This window comes from Hylobates moloch, unplaced genomic scaffold, assembly GCF_009828535.3.
Source record: "Hylobates moloch isolate HMO894 unplaced genomic scaffold, HMol_V3 SCAFFOLD_15, whole genome shotgun sequence".
NCBI classification, from domain to species: Eukaryota; Metazoa; Chordata; class Mammalia; order Primates; family Hylobatidae; genus Hylobates; species Hylobates moloch.
The window spans coordinates 21,859,054-21,883,880 of NW_026652290.1; positions in this window are offsets into that span (position 1 = coordinate 21,859,054).

Consider the following 24,827-nt stretch of genomic DNA (forward strand, 5'->3'; position numbering starts at 1 on the left):
TGTGGTTATCCACTAGCAGCTGAGAACAATCCCAAGCTGACAGCCAACAAAGCAACAGGAACCCTTGTCCCACTGCCACAAAGACCTAAATTAATTCTGCAAACAGCCTGAATTAGCTTGACAGCAGATTCATCCCCAGAACCTACGTAAAAGGATATAGCCCTACTAGCATGCTAGTTTCAGCTTTTTTTTTTTTCTTTTTGAGACGGAGTCTTGCTCTGTCACCAGGCCAGAGTGCAATGGCACGATCCCCACTCACTGCAACCTCTGCCTCCTGGGTTCAAACAATTTTCTTGCCTCAGCCTCCCGAGTAGCTGGGACTACAGGCACCTGCCACCACACCCAGCTAATTTTTGTATTTTTAGTAGAGACAGGGTTTCACCATGTTGGCCAGGATGGTCTTGATCTCTTAACCTCATGATCCACCCACCTCAGCCCAGTGCCGAGATTACAGGCATGAGCCACCGCGCCTGGCCAGTTTCAGCTTTTTTCACCTAGAGTAGAGAAACTGTTAATTCAGAATAAGCCTGAACTTCTCACCTACACAACTGTGAGGTAATAAAAAGATATTGCTAAATGTATGCTTATTTGTTATGGGAATTATAGAAAACTAATACCAACGTTTAATAGTTTTATGTATGCCATAAGCCTCACACAAACTTTTGTGTCTGTCCCACCAGCTTAATCATCAACATCCTTACTTTCATCAGGCTCATTCCATTATCTACGCAACCATGTTCTCTTCATTATGAACTATTGTGATTCTATCATTCATGAATAAATGTGTGTCTTAGTCCATTTTGTGTGGCTATAAAATAATGCACAAGATTGGGCAATTTATTTTTAAAAAGTTTGTTTGGCTCATGATTCTGATGCCTAGAAAGTTCAAGATTGAAAGTTGCATCTGATGAGGGCCTCAGGCTCTTCCACTCATGGCAGTAGGTGAAGGAGAGCCAGCATGTGCAGAGATTACATGGCAAGAAAGGAAGCAAGAGAGAGGGGGAGGTGCCAGGCTCTTTTTAACAACCAGCTGTCATAGGATCTAAGAGAGTAAGAGCTCACTCACCACAAAGGAGGGCATTAATCAGTTCACAAAGGATCCACACCCATGACCTAGTCACCTCCTATTAGGCCACACCTCCAACATTAGGAGTCAAATTTCAACATGAGGTTTGGAGGAGACAAACATCCAGACCTTAGCAATGCGTTTCAAAGTTGTTTGGCAAGAACCATGTCTTACTCATCTTTTGAAATTTTACAGTAGCTCATGAAGAGCCTGGAACATAGAAGGCTTTCAAAAATTACTTGCCGAGAGTCAATAATTTATTTTTTCCTATGAATATCATCTGAACTCCAGATGGTATTCTAGAAAAATACCTCCTCTCTTTGTTTTCTTGGATGTTTTCTGAGATGTTTTCTCCACCTTTATACCAATTGATGACAAAGAGTTAGATGTGGCCACTGAGTTGTAGCACCCTAATTATGGGACTAGGTGACACTGATGCAACTAAGCCCTTACTTGCCCCCCTAATTCCACCAACATGTACAGTTAACCCTCCATTCATGGGTTCCACATCTGTGGATTCGATCAACTGCAGATAGAAAGTATTCGGAAAAAGGCCAGGCATGGTGGCTCATGCCTGTAATCCCAGCACTTTGGGAGGCCGAGGTGGGTGGATCATGAGGTCAGGAGATTGAGATCATCCTGGTTAACATGGTGAAACCCCGTCTCTACTAAAAATACAAAAAAAAAAAAAATTAGCAGGGCGTGGTGTCATGCGCCTGTAGTCCCAGCTACTCGGGAGGCTGAGGCAGGAGAATGACATGAACTCAGGAGACAGAGCTTGCAGTGAGCTGAGATCACACCACTGCACTCCAGCCTGGGTGACAGAGCGAAACTCCATCTCAAAAAAGAAAAAAAAAAATTCAGAAAAAAAAAGATGCAAATTTCCAAAAAGCAAACTTGAAGTTGTCATGTGCTAGGTACTGCCTTAAATCCAGACAAATGAGGTGATGTGTAGGCATTGTATTAAGTCTTATAAAAAATCCAGAAATAATTGTGTAGGATATATGAAAACACTATGCTATTTTATATAAGAGACTTGAGCATCTATGGATTTTCATATTTTGGGGGGTTTCCTAGAACTAATCCCCCAAGGATACTGAGGAATAACTATATTTATAATAAAAATTATAATGTTAAGCTTCAGTCTCTGATTGTAGCTATGGTCAGAAGGAAAAAAATTAGAAGCTAGTTTTAAAAGAGGGACTATGGGTTGATCTGTGGGTCTAGAAATGTACTAGGGATAAATTCATAACTAGTACTGATATCAATTTCTGCTTATGTTTAGGGCAGAGTTTTAAATTGACTTTGGAAATTCATCAAAATCTTCAGATTATTTCCAAGACTTCTCCAGTATTTACTGTATGTAGAAATAACAAATTCCTCCTAACTAACCAGAATTACAATTTCAGTAAAACCATTTATATGTTCTTGCCTCCCAGAATATGGAGAAAAACTGTATGATACCTGTGGCAGAGTTTATGAGTGCTACAAATTTTACATCTTTACCTTCCATTATTTTAATACAAAAATGATATCTTAGCTGGTTATAAAAGTCTGTGAGAACAGACTTTCTTCTTTAGCTTTTCATGTAAATGGGTCTATTACTTTCTTTAATCTAATATTTTATGAAAAACAGTGAGGACAACTTAATTTTTTCCTTCTTTTGTAGGACATGTGATCTTTTTACCTGGATTGAGGTATTCCTGTATGTTTTTTACTAAATTATTTACTTTTTAAATTATTCTTCATAGAATTTTAAACACTTCTCAAACCAGTCCTCAAAGTCATTGATTTTGATTTTGTTTTTTCTTTTTTTTTTCCTTTTTAGGTGTATTCCTTAGTGCTTCCTTAGTTTCAAACCTATGATAAATTTTGTCTTTTGTTTTCTTTTATTTCTTAGTAAAAAGATGATACATACATAATACAGACTACAGAGACTAGAAGATGTAGTTTGTACAACTGAAAAAGAACACAGAACAAAAAGAATATAAAAAATAGTCATGGAATAATAAAATAAAACTAAAATAAAAGACTAACTGAATACAGAGACTTCTGAGTTCACTATGTTCCAGGGAGAGGATAGAGATACAAAGAAAGAGAGAGAAAGGGAGAGGAGAAAAAAGAGAGAGAGAGAAGCTAGATGAAAAACTTCAACAATAAGAAATGGATATCACTATCATAACTTTTTTCCCATTTTAGTCTGTCATATTCTACCTTCAATACTCTATTCCTTTCATTGGTAGCTTCTTGTTTTTTGATAATACAAAAAAAAAAACTTTTTACAAAGTCTTTCTTCTATCTCTTGAATTACAACATGTACTCTCCATTTAATTTTCACTTATAATATCTAAGTCTTTCTTTTTGTTTGACACATCTTAACAGAGACACAAGGCTAAATTGTCTGTGCTTTTTATTCACCTTTGACTAGAAGAAGCTATATCTGTATCATTATTTTTGCCCTAGAAAAACATTAGAAGATTCTACTCAACTCCTCTCATTGTTTCCTTGGATACTTTCCATTTTCTATTTAGCGCCTGTGTTGGCAGGTTATGTATTGGTGGTTTGTAATATCTGATAGATTTTGTATTGCTTGGGCGTGGGAGGTGGCAGTGGAATTGAGAACTGGCAAAACGAGCAGCTGTCAGCTGGTAATTCTAATTTGGGTAAGTTCTTTCTTAGCACTTGCCAAATTTGAAATACCATCTGCCTCAGGGCTATGTGTGCTCCCTTGATTAGAAGTGTGCGGCTACTTTAGAGCTCATCCTTTCACTTGCTTGAGGACAGCAAGTTACTTTGTTGGGAAACCAGTGACCATACAATGCCCTCATCTCTCAAACATTTTGTTGCACGCTATGGACTTATCTCTATTGACTTTCATCTACAATTGCAAACTTAGATCTCCGCTCCTTGTTATACAATATTCTCCACGCTGCTTATCTTATATCATTTGGGATTTTTTTGTGACTTAAGAAACCCAATGACTTTAGCCATAGAATTTTTGTTTTGTTTGGGGTATTGTTTATATAAATAAAAATACAGAAGCTAGGCTAATTTTATGTAATGATTGATCCACTACCAAGAACCTAGTATATCTCTACAGCTGCTCTGCCTGCTTCATTTATAGTTGAATATTGTTAAAGCTGGGTGATGGACACGTGGCTTATTACATGACTTTACCTGCTTTTGTATATTCTTGAAATTTTCAATGTAAAAAAGTAAAACAAAATTACTCCAGTCAGGAGAAATTTCTGTATTTCTCCCCATCCTTATTGTTTCAAAAAAGGGTTGGTTTCAGGGCATTATTCTAACTTTTGTCTTATATTCAGACCTCTGCACTGGACTTACCATGGGAAGTCTTTTGTGCTTATCTTTTATTTGACCCAAATTTTATGTATCTGACAAAGTTTGTCATATGGACCTGTGGCAGGTTAATTAAAGATGAATTTTACTATACTCTTTTATGGTTTTGTTCCTTCAGCTGGATTGCTTTGGGAGAGGGGAGTTGAAGATATGTATTTTTTTTCTTGTCAAGAGAGTCTGTTGGAAAGGGCATTTAATTTATTTGAACAGAGGTGTCAGTATTGCTCTAAAAACCATAAAGCACAGAAGACAAAACCATACTGATATAAATAATTCACCTCCTTCTCCCCGCAATCACTGCCAGTTATATTTTGTTGCCAAGAAAAAAAGGTCAAAAAATATTACAAACTTTTCAAAACTGCATAGGCCTAACTCCTCTATTGTAGTTACTGCCATTCTTTCTTGAGGCTAGAGTAGCACTTAGTCCTGGAAACAATGAAATCTGAAGTCCAAAGAACCATTCTTCCAAGTTATAAGTGAAGTTTTGAGATATTATTCCCTCAATCCCATAGTGCCATCATTATAAAAAGCAATTAATATGATGTACCACTGAATTAATGGTATTTCCATAAAAGGGTACATAGTGATTAAAAGATTCTTTCTGATTTTAGAAATGTGAGAGTATGACAAAAATGCATCTGCTAGATGGCAGAAATCTGTAAGTCTTCTGTTTTCATAGGCCCAAGCAACCTGAAATTTCTTAGAATGACAAGTGCCAGCAGCCATAACAGGTTGCAACTTGCCCAAGCTTAGTTTCTGTAGCCCTTCTTAAGGTGAGAAGTAGGGGAGCAGGTTTTCTGAGTCTTATCGCTTACTTTCTGAATTGTGGCTTTGTAGGGGTTCCTTGTCATCCTTCATCTCTATTTTACCAGGATACCAAGCTTCCTACAGAAGCTGGCTCTTTCTGGCTACTTCTACCACAGCTTTCCTGTCAACTTAGTTTTTCAGCAAGTTCTTGAGTTTTGAATCTTCTTCATCTTATCTTGGATCAGATGTAGTATCTCCAACTCAATTCTACATCTTTCACCACCATTTTCTCTGTTCTGCACTTAGAAAAATGTTCACTCATCCTGCTCAGATTCAAGGAGAGTCATCCCTGGCTAGTGAGTAATCACATTTAGACATATTTTGTGTTGTCTCTCAGACCCTTGTTTGGCCACATGAGCAGCTCCACAGAGAAATGGTCGATACTATTGTAGATATTATCATATCCCTCTACTCCCTTCTCCTTTGTTTAGCATGATATGCTACTATGGTTTATATCAACTCTTGGCTGCCTGTCAGTGATGCCAGTTGTGCTAAAACCATATTTAGCAGACCTAAACACAGTGGTCGATGGGATAGCATTGAATTCAATGGCTGCCTTAGATGTTAACACAATGGGATCTGTTTCCAAGGGGATAGAGGGAAACCCGATACAAAGAAAACTTTTGAGAGAGCCCCGGGGTAACATCATATGCATCTGGTATGTCTGAAACATTTGGAGTCTCCTCCTCTGCAAGTGAATACACATAGCCTGTACTGTACGTGTCACTGCTGCTTCATTATGGCAAATTTTTTTCAGGGTAAGAGAAATTGAGCCTAATAGCTGTCATATCATGTCTTTTAACACTCCACCCTCTTATGCTGAAGGAAGCCACGATCATCCAAGTGGGAAGGAATGTATACCGATGTTCTGATTTAAGTGAATGAAGGTCTTCTTTCCACCTCGGGAAATCTTGAGGGTTATGTAACAGCAGCTTTGAAATGCTTGTACGATGTACTTTGTGCTAGTCCATCTCAAATCTTCACCAGCTGTACCAAGAACAGAAAAAAAAAAAGGAATTTGGTGAGTACTTTATAAAGCTAAATTTAATTAATTTCACCTGTGATTATGTTTTTCATATATCTTGGAACATTAGAATGTCCTGTATTTATAAATGATGATGAGGATAGAGAGTAAATATTTTGTTTTGCTTTGTCTTGTTTTTAATAAAATACAGAATTAGCAAACCTATTACAGCCTACCATATCTAGTCCATGAAATTCAATACCTAGATAAGTACTTCTATAATTCATGGGTGCTCCAAATACTAGAGAATGCTTATAATGACACAATGTCTGACACAGAAGAGTATTTAATAAATGTTAGTTATGTCACTGTTGTTCCCACCAAGAAAACTGGTCATTTGGGGATGTTAGATTGTGTTCTTTTGAGTTTCTTTCTTCTGATTTGGGAACAGGGGAATGGAGGGTGAAATTGTCAATGACTGTTTGTGAAGGAAAAGGAAAGATGTGTGGTGTTTACACAAGTATGTGTATAAATCAATAGGCTATTGTCAGATATGTATTTTTTAAGACAGCACACAAGCAGCTGCATGTGTTTGGTAAGTTAGGAAACTTAAAAGTGCCTGCCAGTTATGCAGCCAATTTTGAACAAAGCTGCTACAGAAGGATTATTATTTAAGATTACCATACTTTATACCACAGTATTTTACTACTCTGGCAACAGCTGTTTAGACTAGAGCTAGGTGCCTGGAGTTTTCTTGGTGATGAGGTGACCTGGGTTGAGGTATCTGCTTAAAACTCACACTCTACACTTGATAGTGTCTAAACATGGCAAAGATATTTTCATCTTTGAAAATCAAAATACCAAAATTTTGAGAAGTGGCAAAAGGAAGTAAAAAGTATAGACGTTAATTTATCCATCTACTCATTTATTCTATAAACAATCATTACTGGAGCCACATCAACGGATAGAGGAGGTGACAAGGATAAGAAATAAGAGTGCCTGCTTCATCAGAGATGAGCACTCTACTTTTCATGGGATACCAGAATGTCTGCTGTATCCTGAACTAAAACACTTCCACTTTTATGTGATAGTTTCTGAGTTCTTTTTTATTAGAAGCAATCAAAACAGCTCAACTAACTTAAGCAATAAATACATTATTTTACCATAAAGATAAGAGCTTGTCTCACATAACCAATATCAGGAAAATTTTTAGGTACAGTGAAAGACCTGTATCCAGGGCCACAGCTATGAGGCTGATTCCTTTCTCCTATCTCTGCACCTCTCCCTGCTTCAATCCCTTTTCAGGGAGTTTCTTTTTAAGAGGAAACAGTACGCCAGTTTCTTCTACTTCTCCCTTTGTCATAGCCTAAAATACAGTGGCTCTCAGTCTTCACATTACAGTCTGACCATCAGAGAGACAAAACTTCACCACTGTGTGTTCCAAATTCCCAGGGAAGGCTTTTCACTGCGCATGAAAGCAACCATTCTCACTTTGTGGCTAGAAAAGGAAGCTACTTTACGGGAACAAAGTTCTAGGTTGAAAATTCAGTAAGTGTCCACCACAGTTTTCCTCCATTTCTACCTCTTTTATACAATGCAACCTTCTATTTTTTGAAACCTGAAAGACCTTGGATGAATAAAACATCCCTACATGTAAGGTCATTTCTCTGAAATAATTCATAGCTGGGTATTGAAAATAATGGTGGAATGGGGGTGTTTACGAATGGTATTATATCAAGAGGACCAAGAAATATCCATATTTATGTCTGATATATCCATAAATTCCCTAGTAGAAGGATCAAAGAAAAAAATCTTAACACTGTATTTTCATATGCTTTTTATTCTAAGACACTTCTTTTTCTTTTCCTTTTCTTTTCTTTTCTTTTCTTTTTTTTTTTTTTTGAGACAGAGTCTCACTCTGTCACCCAGGCTGGAGTGCAGTGGTGCAGTCTCAGCTCACTGCAACTTCTGCCTCCCGGGTTCAAGCGATTCAGTGCAGTGGCGCAATCTCAGCTCAAGTGATTCTCCTGCCTGAGTCTCCCAAGTAGCTGGGACCACAAGGACACTTATTTTTAATTTTCTTAATTTTAAATGTGTAACTAATAATAAAGGAAATTTGACAGAAGAGCTGTGACCCAATAATCATTGGTCACACATGTAGAAACTTTAGCATATGAGAAGTTTTCTATTCAATCCTTTTGAGTCATATGTATTGGTAGCACATTTTAACTTGTTATGTATCTTTAATTGTTACTTAAAATGTGTTCAAAGATTTACACCAGAATCATTGTAGCAAAAAATTCATGATTTCACAGAAGGCTGCCTGTTAATAATCAAGGGCAGTATGAACTGCTAAATATCTTGGATTAAAATAATGCTCAAGAGTTTCAAGCAGGAAAGAGTTTTGTGACTCGTTAGTGGTTCATAAAATTCTGTCATTCAAACATAGGCCCATTTTCTGTCAAAACCATTGTTTAAATATCAGGATATACATGAGTTATTAGGAAGAAACATACAAAATAAGTTTAACCAAGTAATAAACACATATGAAAACTTAGTGTTCTTCAACAAGCCTCAGACTTAAAAGGATTTAGTTAATCAAGATCATAAGCCCAGTTAACAAAAAGCAGCATGAGAATATCATAATTTCTGAGTCCAAAAGAGATTTTAAAGATGCTTAAATAAAAAGCTGGTAACTGAAGAGAAAAATGTTATGTAATTTTATGGATATGTGTATATTATTTTCTATTAAGATTTTTAACATGTTCATTAAAAAGAGTTTATTTTTTCCCAAAGTACAGCAGTCATATATCTTATGATGCATGACATTCTAGACTAGATAAAATAGAGTAGAAAAGCAAACTTTGTTCCTCACCCCAGTGATGAAGTTTTTGTTGCTGGGCTGGACCATATAGAAAATCTTTTTCCTAAACTGGTCGTGCTAAGATTCTTGCTCTGCTTTGACCTCCAATCATTAAACCTTGCTTTGATTCTCATCATCTTCTGGCTTCATGGTAGGAAGAGGCAGAAGTGTCACCTGGGGCACTTCATGTTTACAGGTATTACTCCACTAGCACAGTTAGCACAGTGACCCCACCTATTGCTGGAACCTAATCAGTTAGAAAAATAGCATCCCCTTAGGGATTGCATGGGAGAGGTAACAAATGTTGTGAGGCAAATGTGAGGTACAGACAATAGACAACAGAGAATACCGTATTCGCAGAGAGAAGGGAATTCACTGAAGTGAGGGCAATAGAACTTGAGTTGGATCTTAGAAGACAGGTTGAATTCACATAGGTGGAAAGGAAGACAGAGGATATTTTAAAGTCAGGGAGTAAGTAGTGGAGGAAAAAGCACAAATATGAGGATGGAGGAAGCTCCTTTGACGGGGTTAGACTGGAGAGTTAGTGTTGTGAAAGATGTTTATGCTTGCGCAAAGAGAGAACTTTATTAATTTAAGCTCTGTCAGTCAAAATTACCCTCCACTCCATTGAAAGCAATACACAATGTTATTTATTTGATGAAAGTAGTTTAAAAATCACTAGTGCAGAGATGAACTGTAAGCTCTATGTGAACAGGCACTATCTGTATTATTAAATGTGGTCAAACCACACCCAGTCAATACAGTGTGTGACACATTGCATATGTTTAACAAATACTTGTTGAATCAATTTCTGTGAGTATCTAGGTGTTCTGAGAAACTCAAGCATCAAGATGCTGGTTAGACTCACGTTGGGCACATAGTGCTCTACTCAATAAAGGAATAAAGTTAAAAATTAATTCACTTCCATCTATAACAGTGCACACAAAAAGAATAACTCAATATTTAATAACAAATATGTAAAATAAAAGTCTCCTCTATCATTTCTGATATTGATAATTTGTCCTTTCTTTTTATTCTGAATCATTCGTTCTAGATGTGTATCTATTTTATGGATTTTTTTCAAAGTGCCAACTTTTGACTTTATTATTTTCTCAAATATACTTTTATTTTCTACTTCACTGATGTCTGGTCTTACCATATTATTTCCATCCTTCTACTCTCTAAGAGTTGCTATTTTCTTTTCTGTTATTTTAAAATGGAAACAAAGAAAAGATTGTACTTGACAAGATAAGGAAACAGAAGTTGATTCTGATCATATCACCATGGTATAATTCCGATAATACTGGAGCAAGAGGAGAGAGAGTACAGCTGAAACAAAAGGCAGGAGAGTTTTCAGGAGCTGGGCAAGTGAAACTACAGACCATCTGTGTTTGGTAATTGGCTTTACACAAAGGAAAAGTAAACTTTCTCTAATCTTCCTGACAGTAGGAAAGGCACTCTCTGGAGTTAAGCTCCTTTTCTCCCACAGATACTGGGATATAGGGGCCATTTCTTCTTGATGATTACATTTCAAAAGGATAGCTCCCAGTACTTGAGGAAGGGTCCTGGGCTGTGAAACTGACAAGAGACTTTTTAACGATTTACATCGCAAAGGTGCAAAGAAATATTTTACAGTAAAGAATTTTCTGAAGCAATCATTCTAAGAGGATGGAGGACAGGACTTAGAGAAGAAGCCTGTGTAAAGTTGAGTCAAGCTGAGGGGAAAATTAAGGCAATTTATTTTCTTCTTTTCTACCAAATGTTTTTAAAACTATATTTCTCTAACACTGCTTTAGCTGCAAACTGTAAGTTTTAATGAAATTTTTTTTTAGTTCAAAATGTTCCTAATTTCCATTGTGATTCCTCCTCTGACCCATGGATTGTTTAAAAACAATAATCATACTAATAATTTTTAATTGGGGTGTTCCAAATATGTCAATTAAGCCAAATTGTTCAAATCTTCTACATTCTACCAACTATCTTCTGCTTGCTCTATCTGTACTAATCACCCTTTTAATTTAGGAGTTGGCAAATGCTTAGAGGGGAGATTATAGGCAGATTTTGAGGCTTACTTCCCTGCAGTTTCCTTCTCTCTGAGATTTTGTTTCTCAAATTTTTGGCTGCTTGGGCAATGTGAATTTCAACGTCTGTTTAAGTCTAAGCCCTGTGTGATAACTACTTTCTACTTGGATTTCATTCCTCTCTTCTATTAGTTACATTCATGATCACCATACTTGGACACAATAGGTGGCCAATAAATGTTTTCTTTCCTGTTCAATAGTTGTCATTAGCTTGATCTTTCTGAGGCTGGAAAGTAGACTCCTGCCTTTTAGAAAGATTTTCAAACAACAGTTTAATGTCTAAGTCTACTTTTTGGCTTAGTAGCCCCACCTGGAGAGGAAGCAAACATTCACAGGCCGCCAACCATGTACCAAAGTGGGGAAACAATGGCTTGATGGGGCACCAGTGAGAGGACACAGAGCTACCGATGAACACCTACACTAGAAAATAGCAAGTTCCCTGAATTATCTGTTATGTACCCGAGTTGTGTTCAGTAGGACTTTTTGTTGCAAGTGAGAGAAATACATTTTAATAAGCCAGGGGGAGCTTAACAGAGGATTATTCATCCAGAAACTGGAAAATCATCTTGGCCCAGTGTGGTCCCTGTCTTTTCCTGCCATCTTCTCACTCTACCCATAGTCATATATCTCCCCCTCTTTGTTAGTTCAGCTTTCTCGCTCTCCGCAGACTGGCTTTTCTACCTTTTCATACATAAGACCAAATACATTCATGTTCAAAAGCCTGCCAACATGACTGCCTGGCAAATTCTAGTCCAATTACACACTGTCAGAGTCCAGAAATATAAGCTTGACTGCAGGAGCCCAGGGTCCAGGGTGGGTGTGGAAGGAAAGTGTGGGACTGGGCGGGAAATGAGCTGCAAGTGCTGTTGCAGATTCACAGTTGGTTTAAGCACTTTAAATAATCAGAACAAAGTTAGTCTCCAATTCCCCTCAGGGAAGCATTCCAATGATGTCAGCTAAATTCCATTTTGAACAAATGATTTACAGACCATGTGTCTCCATACACTCTAATGGCATATCATCTGTCTTCATCTGACACTTCTTTAAAGGGCAACAGGGATGAGACAATTAACTGTTGTGTTGACCTTGTAGAGCTCCACTCCTCAGCCTCAACTTTGTTATTAATCTTATGTCATATAGACCCCAGCCCTGTTAAGAGACCCACCCTAACCTTGGTCACAGACTAAATTTGTAATGCCTACCATAAGCAAGTGCCCTAAACCTAACCATGTACTGAGAGATGGAAATTGTCAACTTATCACAAAATCTATAAATTTGGAAAAGAGAACTTTATTTCTTATGAAGGGCTACAACTTGCAGGCTGGGAAGCACAGCCTCTGGTAGAGATTGAAAGTAGAAACTTTGAGGGAGGGAGGGTATCATTGAGTTTTATACTTGGTCGATAAGTTAGATATACATATTTATCAGGTTACAGGAGGGGCTAGGAATGTTCATGAGGGGAAGTCACAAGCATGTGTGGTAAGCAAACATGAATGTCATATAATCCCATGTTCATTTTGGGGTACAGACTTAACATCAAAATGTGATAAAATTAGGCTGTATATGTGAAATGTGAAATGGAGGATGCAGAGATGCCTCACACAACCTCCATGAATACCTCAGAACCATTCCATGGTTGATGGTCACTTACCAGGAAGGAATGTTGATCAGTTGTTGTGTCAAAACCACAAAAGGGGAGGGGATTCGGTCAAGGTGCCAAGCTACTGGTTGAAGTCGGTGGAAGAGTGAGTTATTCCTTCTTTTTTTTTCCAGGGCTGGTTTCTGTTTAATTCTTAGAAAAAAAAGTCTAATGGCAATTAGGGAGGGAGGGGGTGTAACGAGGCGTGACTGATTCCCACACCCATCATGGCTAGAAAACTTTGTTGTTAAGGTTTCTCTGGGGTCTCCTTGGCCAAAAGGGGTTTGTTCACTTGGTCAGGGGAATTAAGATTTCATTTTCATTTCACAAAATGTTTTGTGCTGCATATGGTAACTCTTACAACTTAGGCTCAGCTTCAGTGTTCAACACAAAGTAGCCCTGGAACATGACCTTAACCCTGGATATTCCTCACTTACATAAATGAGACTCTCATTTGAAAGCAATTAAACTACATCAGGCCATGATTGTCGGGGTAGACATCAACTAACATGGAAAAGTCAAATATTTTTTTCGCTCACAGTTAAAATTCTGAAGTGCATAACCAAGTGTTGCCTATAGTTCTAGATGGCATTGTTCTGAGTTTAAGCTGAATATTTTTGAGATAGCAAAATATAAGACATGCAAATTATCTAATTAAAAATGTGAAAGCTGATGTACATAATCAAATGACAGACCAAATTTTTTTCTATCTGAAACAAATAATATTTTTAAATTAGTTGATGAATGACAGATGCTGTGCTTTTGTTTGTTCTGTGGGCCCCAGAGGCTTATTTCCCATCCTCCTTGCTCCTTGAATAAAGTAGGTGATAAAAATTATAGATTTTCTATTAAATTGTAATTGTTTTCAATTTTCAAAAGAGTATTTAAAATATTATATATATATAAAAAAGTGAAGAATGATAATTTGAAAAGAGTCATGGTACAATTAAAAAAATAGAACTTTAACAGTACATTTGAATTCTGTTTACTCCTATCGAATCACATTCATTTCCTCCTCCCTTCAAGTTACTATCCTCCTGAATTTAGCATTTATCATTGCCATGCATTTCTTTATACTTCTACTATGTTACATGTATCCCTAGCAACATTTAGTACTGCTTTGTATAAGTTTACACTATATGTAAATATTATATATTCTTCTGTAACAACATTTTTCTTTTAGGATAATTTTGTGAGATTTATCCACATGTATGATATTTTAATTTTTTACTATAATGTATTCATTCTACTTGGGTGGAAATTTCAGTGTTTTTTCCAGTTTCTTGCTAGGTCATGCTCTTTATACAATCACGTGCCTCATAATGTTTTGATCAACAACAGACCGCATATGTCACTGTGGTCCCATGAGATTATAATACTGTATTTTTACTGTACCTTTTCTATGTTTAGCTATATTCTGATACACAAATAATTATCATTGTGTAACAGTTACCTACAGTATTCAGTACAATAACATACTATACAGGCATGTACCCTAGGAACAGTAGGCTGCATCATGTAGCCAACATATGTAGTAGTCTGTGCCCTCTAGGTTTGTATAACTACACTCCATGATGTTCAAACAGAGATGAAATCACCTAACCACACTTTTCTTAGAATGTATCCCCAATATTAAGTCATGTATGACTGAAATTGCTCTTTACCTTCCATTTTTGGCCTCCCATTTCAAACAGGGCATCTCTAGTAGCCTTTGAGGGAAGCATTTAGACAAATGTAGCTTCAAGAAACAAAGATATTTCATTCTAGAAGCAATATGACTGTATATTAAGCATGAGATATGGTCTATAGGTAAACATCTTTGTCTCCATTAAAAGACATTTTATTTATTGATGAAAATTATATTCTATACCTCAGTTTCCTCATTTGCCACAAGGGATAATAATGGTACCTACTTCACAGGGTAGTTTTGAGGATTAAGTGGGTTAATACATGTAAATTGTTAGGACTTTGCTTTGCACATAGTGCATGCTGTTGCTATTTTTATCATTATGATAACTTCATGGGAAATATTTTGCTTTTTTATATGTACTATAGTAACTTCATGGGTATTGTTTTATATATCAGATATCCTGTTCTTCCTGCTGGATTTGGATGTTATATATTCAGAGGCATGAACATAAATTGTTTGTGAAAATTTCCATCCTTCACAAGCTTAATTTCAAAAGATAGCCTGTTATCTCTAGTGTTTATTCAGCTGATATTTCTAAGCACAGCTGTAAGAATACTGAGAGGGTCTTTGGGCTGCTGTGAATAAAACTATTGGTGGAGGGCAAGCTAGAGTTGTTAAAAGAGGTGACATATGAGTATACAGCAGCGTCTTTCAAGGGACAGCAAGAAGGTGCCTCTATCAACGCCTTCATCTCTTAAGGAGTCAGTTGACTGGAAGAGACTTGGAAATGTCAACTTATATCATTCCATTTCAGACTACTTTAGATTAACATGGGTTTTGCTGGTTCCTGAGGACCCAGATCCAAAGGGCTTAACCCAGGCTATGGGTCTTTCTCTGGCTAGACACACCCAATTCCCTAAATGAAGTGGAGGTCAGCAAATAGGTTTCAGGACACTTTATTGTAAATGTTTAGTTCCCAGAGCAAACTTGTAGCCACAGTAATATGATATTAGTGGCTTCTCTGTAGTTCATTGCTAATTGCCAGGGCAGATGCCCAAACTGCCAGGTCAGTCAGTCTCAAGATGTGGCAAAGGTAAAACTCTTTGTATATGTGAGCTCCATCTCCTTCAGCTGTCACTGGATCCCTGGGCTGCCTCTACTTTCCACCTTCAGAGAAATTTGAGTCATTCACAAAAATGTCTAATTTACTTACAAAAGCACAATCATTTCAGAGACACCAGAGGATTATGTTTGGCAGTGGAATCTGAAATGTTGCTTTTTTCTTTCACTGTTTCTCAGAGAAAATTGTTCTTTTTCTGCAAATTAATAACCTCAAACAATACTTTGTGAAAGCTCTCTTTGTTCTTTTGGATTTTTCAAGCCCTGCCTGGGGAATAAGGCTCACATCGCCATTTGGAATTGCCACCACTGAGAAGGATCTGTGAAGTGGCATGCATTAGTATTCAGGTGCTTTCTTTGAAACATTCACAGTGTTCTTCTAAGAAATTTGTAATGCCAAAATGATCCCATCTCTAAGTGACTATTGCTTTCTTACCAGTATGCCTCTAGACCTTCTGTTCTTTCTATTTCAGGAGATAGCCAGTTGCTAAGGCTCTTTCACATCACGGCAGCAATGAATCCTTAGTTAATTGCTCCCTCTCCTACCTCAGAAATAGCACCAAATGCAGAAATGGGACCCTCTTCAGAATATTTCATCAGGAATTCAAACCTCATAAAAGATACTTCCCTTCTTCCTTTTGGGTAGCAGCAACATATGATTCCTGTGGGGTGTCCTTTCTCACTGCACTGAATCATTGAATCTGATTTTGTCCAACCTAAAGCTTGTCTCTGGTGGTCTTTAGCTGATTAGGCTTTGACAGCAAGAACGCTTTTACAACCACACCCTCCCACCAGATCATCCTGACCAGTCTCAGTTTAGTCCTACTAACCAAAAGAAATGTATCTGCTGCCTGCTTCAGACCAGGAAACCAACCCTGTTACACTCACAGAATCAGAATAATAAAAATCAGACATTATAATGCCAGCAGGCCTCTGCAGTGCTTTCACAGCCCACAGACCTTAATACATTTATCCCTTCCATCCACTGCTTTGACACACATACCTGAGTGAGACACAGAGGGATGTGTCATATCATCTGAAAAAGGAGCAAGTTTTGTCATCTCAGAATCCTCCTCACACAAAGCAAGACCCAGCATAGGGAGCTGATCAATACATATCACTGAATGAAAGTTCTAGACCTTCAAATATAAAAGGTAAATAAGAAATTCGGGGGCAGAGGTGCAGAGGTAGGGTGGAAAGTAGGGGGATAAACTCATTTTTTTGTTTGTTTGTTTGTTTTATGAGATGGAGTCTTGCTCTGTCACCCAGGCTGAAGTGCAGTGATGCGATCTCGGCTCAATGCAATCTCTGCCTCCCAGGTACAAGTGATTCTCCTGCCTCAGCCTCCTGAGTAGCTGGGATTACAGGCATAAGCCCCCATGCCCAGCTGTTTGTCTTTTTAGTAGAGACGGGGTTTCACCATGTTGGCCAGGCTGGTCACGAACTCCTGACCTTGTGATCTGCCCGCCTCGGCCTCCCAAAGTGCTGGGATTATAGGCATAAGCCACCGCACCCAGCCTGAAGTCAGTTTTAAGTATCTAGAGTTTGAAATGCATTTCTCTTAGGTCTTTTTAGCTGATATGTTAGAATTTGTGGTGCTCAAATATTCTCCTGCCAAGTAGTGATTTTTGACTTCCTCACTCACCCCAACCTGCCATTGAAAAAAATCAATTTTGCTCATTTGCAAGTCATATTGAGATCTCTTTTACCCATATAAATCAGTGTTGTTTTAACTTTTCCTTCAAACCAGTTACAACTTCTGCCTAGTTCCCTCCTATCATGTGAATCAAATAAAATATTTATTATGTGTTCAATCAGTATGAGAGTCTGATTTTTACCTTTTCCTTAAAATTATCTTTGAACAGTATCTATTTTGTGCAATTGCCCAGGAGTGCCTTATACTTAATAATTATTCTGGTTCAGTCCATGAATAAAGCGTTGAATAACATTAAGACCTTTGTAGAGGTTTCTCTAAAATATTTCAAAATGTTCTGCTTTATACACCAACTTACTTCACTTCTCTGCAAAGCAAATTTGTTGCACTGTAGGGAGGTTGAAATTCCGCTATCTCAGGGAAGACTTGCAAAGTTTTCTTGTTGAGGTTGCTTAGGGTCAAAAATGTGTGTGATCAGCTGTTTTGTTTTGCAGGATTATTGTTTAGGGATGCATGCTTCTTTATCTCTTCTCAGCATCTCTCATGGTTCTGATTTATATTTGTAGAGCAAGAGAATGAAATGGTGCCATCAGCATCCCTCTTTTTCAGATTCTTTCTCATATCCTTGCAAGACTTGCCTCCTTTTCTCTGGATCTGTTTTTCTCATTCCCCTGTGATACAAGCCCTTAGGAAAAACTTTTGTGATCATTTCTTCAAAGCTTGAAACATGCAAAGTGCTGAAAATTACAATATTATCTCTTTTTCCTGTGCTCTCAAATCCAGAGATATGCACTGTGTGGAAATAGATAAAGAGCACCGGAATTAGAACAAACAGAGACTATTTCTTCAGAGCTTGCTATAGCAAGAAAGTCAGCCACCATCACTTAAATTCGGCAGAGACTCAAAGGCATGAAGGAAAAGCTTTAGCGTGAAAAAAAGTGGTAAGGGGAAGCTGGAGGGAGCTAACAAAAGGTGTAGCATCTTATGTGATTGGTTTGAAGAGTATTTGGCTTTCTCTGGTTGGACCTCAGTTGGAAACCGGGCAAAATATAGAAGCTGCCAGTCATTGACCAAGTCCTAACTTCTCTGGGCCAATTACTACAGAGGTTGTCATTTGGTTTTCAGTGCTTGTTGCTGCTGAGGTTGTGGGTCAGAGTTCTACCATAGTGTATGCTGTGTCCATTGTCCATTTGTATATTCAATCTGCCTAGCATATTTTTATAATGTTAAATGATAATTATAAATCTAAAGAGATGCAAAGGACCAGGCTATTTGAAGTCCTTGAGAAATTTGAGTTTCATCCCCTATTTTATGTTACTATTAATTTTTCTTGATCATCCATGCATCCATGATTACCTAGACTCTGTGCTGTGGGTTTTACTTGTGTGATCCTTATCAGGTACCTTTTTTGTTGTGGTTGTTGTTGTTGAGACAGTGTTGAGACAGAGTCTCGCTTTGTTGCCAGGCTGGAGTGTAGTGGCACAATCTCAGCTCACTGCAATCTCTGCCTCCTGGGTTCAGGCGATTCTCCTGCCTCAGCCTCCCCAGTAGCTGGGACTACAGGCGCACGCCACCAGGCCCAGCTAATTTTTGTATTTTTTGTAGAGACAGGGTTTCAGCATGTTGGCCAGGATGGTCTCAATCTCTTGACCTCGTGATCTGCCTACCTCAGGCTCCCAAAGTGTTGGAATTACAGGCGTGAGCCACTGCACCCAGCCATCAGGTACATTTTTAACTTCTTTGTGTACACATGGAGACTGGGATTCAGATATGTGAACAAACCTGATGTAAACTGCACAGCTAAGAAAATGAGGGTGCAAAAATGTTCATACAAATCTTAGATCCATTTTCTAGAAAAAGATGTAGAAGGATATACACCAAATTTTTAACCGTGATAACCTAAATCTTACTAACTTGAGAAAGGTAAAAATACATTTTCCTTTGTGCATTTTTGAATATTTGGTGAAAATAAGCATGGATTGGTTTTATAATAAAAAGAAAATTAATCTAAATAAACAACAAAACAACATGAAGTTGTATTTTCTCTAGACACTATATTAACTTCCCTCTGGGAATCTAATTGAAAAGCTATTTCATAAACTAAAATCACAGAGAAAATTTATCCCAGATAATAAACCCACATTAGTTATTTGAAGAGTGACTCTCTCTGAGGAAGTTTACACAGTAGAATATTAATTGCAGGTAACAAACCAAAAGGAGCAAAAGAAGTGTGTATTCTTAAGAGATATTCCCATCAAGTATAGGATTTTAATAAATAATAATTCTACCATCTAGCTCTTTTGCTTTTTAGTTAACTGATGCTACTCATTTATCAATTTATCAAATATTAGTTAAGCTACTAATGTTTTAGGCATAGTGTTGGCACTGAGAATAAAAATAAACAAATAAGTAAACAAACAAACTATTCATTTTATAAATTTATAGTTTTCTGTCTGTTAAAATACAATTTTAAGAAAAAAGTAAAATCATGGCTTACAGAGATATAAAAAGATTAATGTGTTAAAGATTTTTATTTAACTCATTCATGAGGAAACTGGTAAGATGTTACAATCAGTGCAAAGGTGAGTGTAAAGAACAGACATATTTTTGTTTCATTAACATTGCAATGAGTATGCAAATGGAAGCAAACTGACTTTCTCAGAAATAAAATCTGCCAATATACAGAATTCACGTGCCTGTCTATAGAAGAGAATTATTCTGCATCATTATCAGTTATCTACAACTTACAAAGTTGTAAAATAGCTCCCATAGAATCAGAATCAGATAACCAGGAAGGGAATGCAAAGTTTTCCACTGAAGCAAAAATTTTTCCCTACAGGGCAAAGAGAGACTATAACATGTGTGGCAGACATTGCTAACTGTGTGCTCTGTGTTCTTTCCTGCACCACCCCTCTCTACCAATAGAACCTTTGCTTGTTCAGGTAAACTCAAAGTTCCCTATTCTTGTCCCCACAAATAAAATGATGATAACCCAACATTGATATAGTCAGTAATTGGTTCAGGATAAGCTTCAATTTTGCCCAAAAAAGAAAAGTGGTTTTTTTTTGTTGTTGTTCTTGTTGTTGTTTTTAATGTGAGACTTCTAGGAAAGCATTTGTTTTCCTTATTAAAAAAACAGTAATTAACAACTGATATAGCCCTTTTTTGGTTCTTTTCTCCCTTTTTTATCTGGAATATAGTGTAGTTACTAGAATTCAGCAGTCATTTTCTGGCCTTAGACTGACCAGCATAAAAACTATATGAATAATAGTTGCATTAGTCAGTTTGTGCTTCTCTAACAAAATACCACAGACTAGGTGACTTAAACAACAGAGATTTACTTCTCACAGTTCTGGAGTCTGGGTAGTCCAAGATCAAGGTGCCAGCTGATTCAGTTTTTGGTGAGGGTCCTGTTCTTGGCTTATAGATCTTGGACTCCTAAGTTCAATTGATCCTCCCATCTCAGCCTCCTGAGTAGCTGGGACTACAGATGGTTGTACATTTTTTAGTTGTTCTTAAAAGAAAGATTGTGTGATGTACCATAACGGAAATCTAACTCCCTTTTCCCTGTAACCTAAATTTCATCTACCTTGATATCAACACATTGTCAATGCTTCTGCCACCACTTTCTTTAATTTTATGGGAAAATAATTCAATTGAGACATAGAGAATGAGACAGACAGAGAGAGAGAGAGAGAGCCCGCACTCTAGTCTTTTCTCATGGCAGTACTAATCCCATCATGAAGGTATCAGATTAAGAAAGTATCCTGCCTATAATCCCAGCACTTTGGGAGGCCAAGGAGAGTGGATCATTTGAGGTCAGGAGTTTGAGACCAGCTTGGCCAATATGGTGAAACCCCACCTCTACTAAAAATACAAAAGTCAGCAGGGCTTGGTGGTGGGCACCTGTAGTCTCAGCTACTCTGGAGGCTGAGGCAGGAGAATCGCTTGAACCTGGGAGGAAGAGGTTGCAGTGAACTGAGATTGCATCACTGCACTGTAGCCTGGGCAACAGAGAGAGACTCCGTCTCAAAAAAAAAAAAAAAAAAAAAATTAGGCAAAAGTCAGATAACACAATACAAAAGCAAGCAACTTAAGATCTGAAACAAACTTGTCTATTTACACTCTTGCTGTTCCATAAGGAAAAACAGAGATTTCTCTGCAAAAGGGAGTCTGGCACCTTCTCCATTTTCTGTAAGGAATTGCAGGCTATTATAAATTATTTTAGGTTCCTTATGCAGCAGAGGGTGACAAGAGAAAGGAGAAACAGCAGAAGTAAATGAAGGAAACAGAATTCATTCAATTGAGGAAAAAACAAACAAACAAACAAAAACTCTTGCTCAAAAAGGCAAGGTCCCAGGAGAAAACAAAAACAAAAACAAACCATGAAGGCCTTTTAATACAAACACAGGCACACATATGCGCACATCTTGGATGTTACCTTTGCATTAAGCTAATCCATTGAGCTCCTTGAAAAAAAACTTTTTAAATCTCATTATCATATTTTAGCGAAGACAAATTGCCGATATTTCGGAAGCAATAAGTATCAAACCTGAAACAGCTTGATTTAGAAACCAAACCCAGGCTATTGTGGTAAAGAAGAAAAAAAAAGATGGCAGAACCTTAACTATGAAACTACAATGTGGGGCAACAGCTATTGCTCTTCCAGTTTGGCTTGCCTAGCAAAAAGATGGCCTTGTTATGTAAATAAAACCCCTTAAGTAATCAAAATAAAACATTTCCCTCCCCTCCCTTTTTTTGTAGAAATTTAGCCACTTCAGAGGCTTTGTTCCCCTTGAATTGGAACTTTCCTTCAGATTTCATCACGTCGGATAGAGCTGGTCAAATCTAATGGGAAAACGACTGAAACAACAACAAAAACAGAAACAAACAACAACAAAAACATTTAAGCAAAACAAATGATTACACAATTTATACAATTACTGAGCACTCTAATGGTAAGGAGAAATTAAGACCAGCTGGTTGTTCATCTTAACTTTAGCCAAGACAAAACCCCAATTCAGCTACTTACCTAAGGATGGGTCTCAGGCTGAAGACTGCTCTCTACCATCCTAGAAGCAGGAAAAGACTCAAATTCACCTTCCCTGTTGGAAGTGAGCTCGAACTCCAGAAAGGAGTTACCTGCCTTCCACTGTCATGGAAGCAAGAAAGCTTGCCTTCCTTGTTGGAAGGAAGTAAAGCTCCTTCCAACAGGAGTTGGAAATAAAAATTATTTTTCCTAGCAAAATAATCTTTAAATATTGACCAAATTTTGGGAGATCAGGAATTCTCTGGATGGGGAGCTTCCAGGCCTCAGCAAATTGTCCTACTGGTTTGAGCCATAAAGATAGCTCAAGCGGGTACCAAGCCCCAATAGGAGATTTCTCAAAGGTCAGCAGCTCTTCCACTCAGAATACCTTCGTGGTTAGCAAAACGTGAACTCCAAATATCTGAGATGGGTCTCAGTCAATTTAGATTGTTTATTTTGCCAAGGTTAAGGATGTGCCCATGACATAGCCTCAGGAAGTCCTGAGACATGTACCCAAGGTGGTCAGGGGTACAGTTTGCTTTTATATGTTTTAGGGAGATGTGAGACATCAATCAATATGTATAAGATGTACACTAGTTGAGTCCGGCAAGGTGGGACAACTGGAAGTGGGGGCTTCCAGGTTGGAAGTAGATAAGAGACAAATGATTATATTCTTTTGAGTCCTTGGTCAGCCTTCCATTGAATACACAATTTACTCCAGCTCAGTGAATCTGCATTTTTACATAAATGATAGAGCAGAGGAAGCAATGAGACATGCATTTGTCTCAGGTGAGCCTCAGAGGGATGACTGAATGTAATGGGAAGCAGGTTTGCCCTAAACAGTTTCCAGCTTGATTTTCTTCTTTAGCTTGGTGATTTTGGAGTCTCAAGATTTATTTTCCTTTCACAGTACTCTCAGCCAGATTTCAAAAAAGATAATTTTCACACACTTGTTTTTTTTTTTTTAATTTTGTATTTTTTTGAAACAGGGTCTCACTCTGTCACCCATGCTGAAGTGAAGTGGTGCAATCACAGTTCACTGCAGCCTTGGATTCTGGAGTTCAAGGGATCCTGCCACCTCAGCCTCCCAAATAGCTGGAACTACAGGCAGTTGCACTTTTTAATTGTTCTTAGAAGAAAGATTGTGTGAATGTATCATATCAGAAACCTAACTCCCTTTTCCCTGTAACCTAAACTTCAGCTCCCTTGATATCAACACTTCTTCAATTCTTCTGTCACCATTTTCTTTACATACGAGAGAAGAGCTCAATATTACATCCCTTGTACTAGGTGAGGTTCCCTCAATGTTTCTATACATTTTGGAGGTGGGAGGGCTTGTGGTTCTATGTTTGTTTGTTTGTTTGTTTTGTCTTTACTACAGTCTGCACCTCTCTCCCACAAGCCCAGCCACTGTTCTTACATGGCTCTAGCCATGAAAGATAGCATCTCCATATTTCATCCCCAGAAGGGTCACAAATGCAAAGCTGTGGGTGCAGTTGCTTTTAACAAAGCTTTGAGGTGAAAGAAGAGGGTCCTGAAGCATAGTAAACAGAGATCAATGTAGTTTACCAGTAGATCTGAATGGATTTAAAGTTCTTTAACTTCTTTCTTCCATGTAGAATTTCTCAGTTGACATCTTGTCTTTCTTCTCTGCCATCTTCCTCACTACTACTCTCTTCTCTCGCCTTCCCTGCCGCCTCCCTCACCTCTCGTTTCTTCCCCATCCCCACAGGTAGCCAAGTTGTTGGGACTCTCCTATTGCTTCCTACAGCGCTGGGGTTGCATGTTTTCTCCTCTTTGAAAGTTGGCAGTCCCCAAATCTCCAAAATCCTGTTCATTTCTAATAAAGAACTGTTTAAATCTCACTCCAGTTATTATTTTAAACTAAACACAGATCCAAATTCATTAGAAAACAATGTTCAGAAAATGGCAAAATCATGACTCATACAAATGAAATATATGTTAAAGGTTTTATTTAACTCATATAAGGGAACTGGTTCAAAGTAAATGTCAAAAAGCACAAACATATAGAGTCAAGAAATCGAATTACAAATGGAGGGAAAAAGACTTTTTCCACAGTGGGGAGGGAAGCCAGTGGAAACGCTGCTGGATAAGACAGAGTTTGCATATCCATCAGTTACCTGCAGTTGAAAAACAGGTGCAAAATAGCTCAAAGACAATGAACAGGCTCTGGAACCCACTGCCCAGAAGCGTGTATGATAGACAATGCATAGTTTTTAAATAAAATACAAAAATGTTTTTTGCACATAACATATCCAAAAATTCTTAAGGGACAAGAACAAAAGGTTATCAAATGTTGAGGTCCTCCTTTTCTTAGTCAAAGCACTAACCACTGCTCTTAAATTATACTTTTGCCTTCATTAACTAGGAGGCAGTATCTGAGCATCAAAGGATAGCAGTTGATGCTTTTAGACTACTTTTTTCCAATGAAGGCCCAAAGGGGTCATTTGTTCTTTCCTGTCTCATCTGAATTGTATAAAATATGCCAGCTTTCACTTCCCATGGTCACCTGATGTAGAATTGGCTGTCACCTCTGCTGATATCCTTAGCTATGGTGTCTTTCATCCTCTGTGACTCATCTCAACCCATTAAAT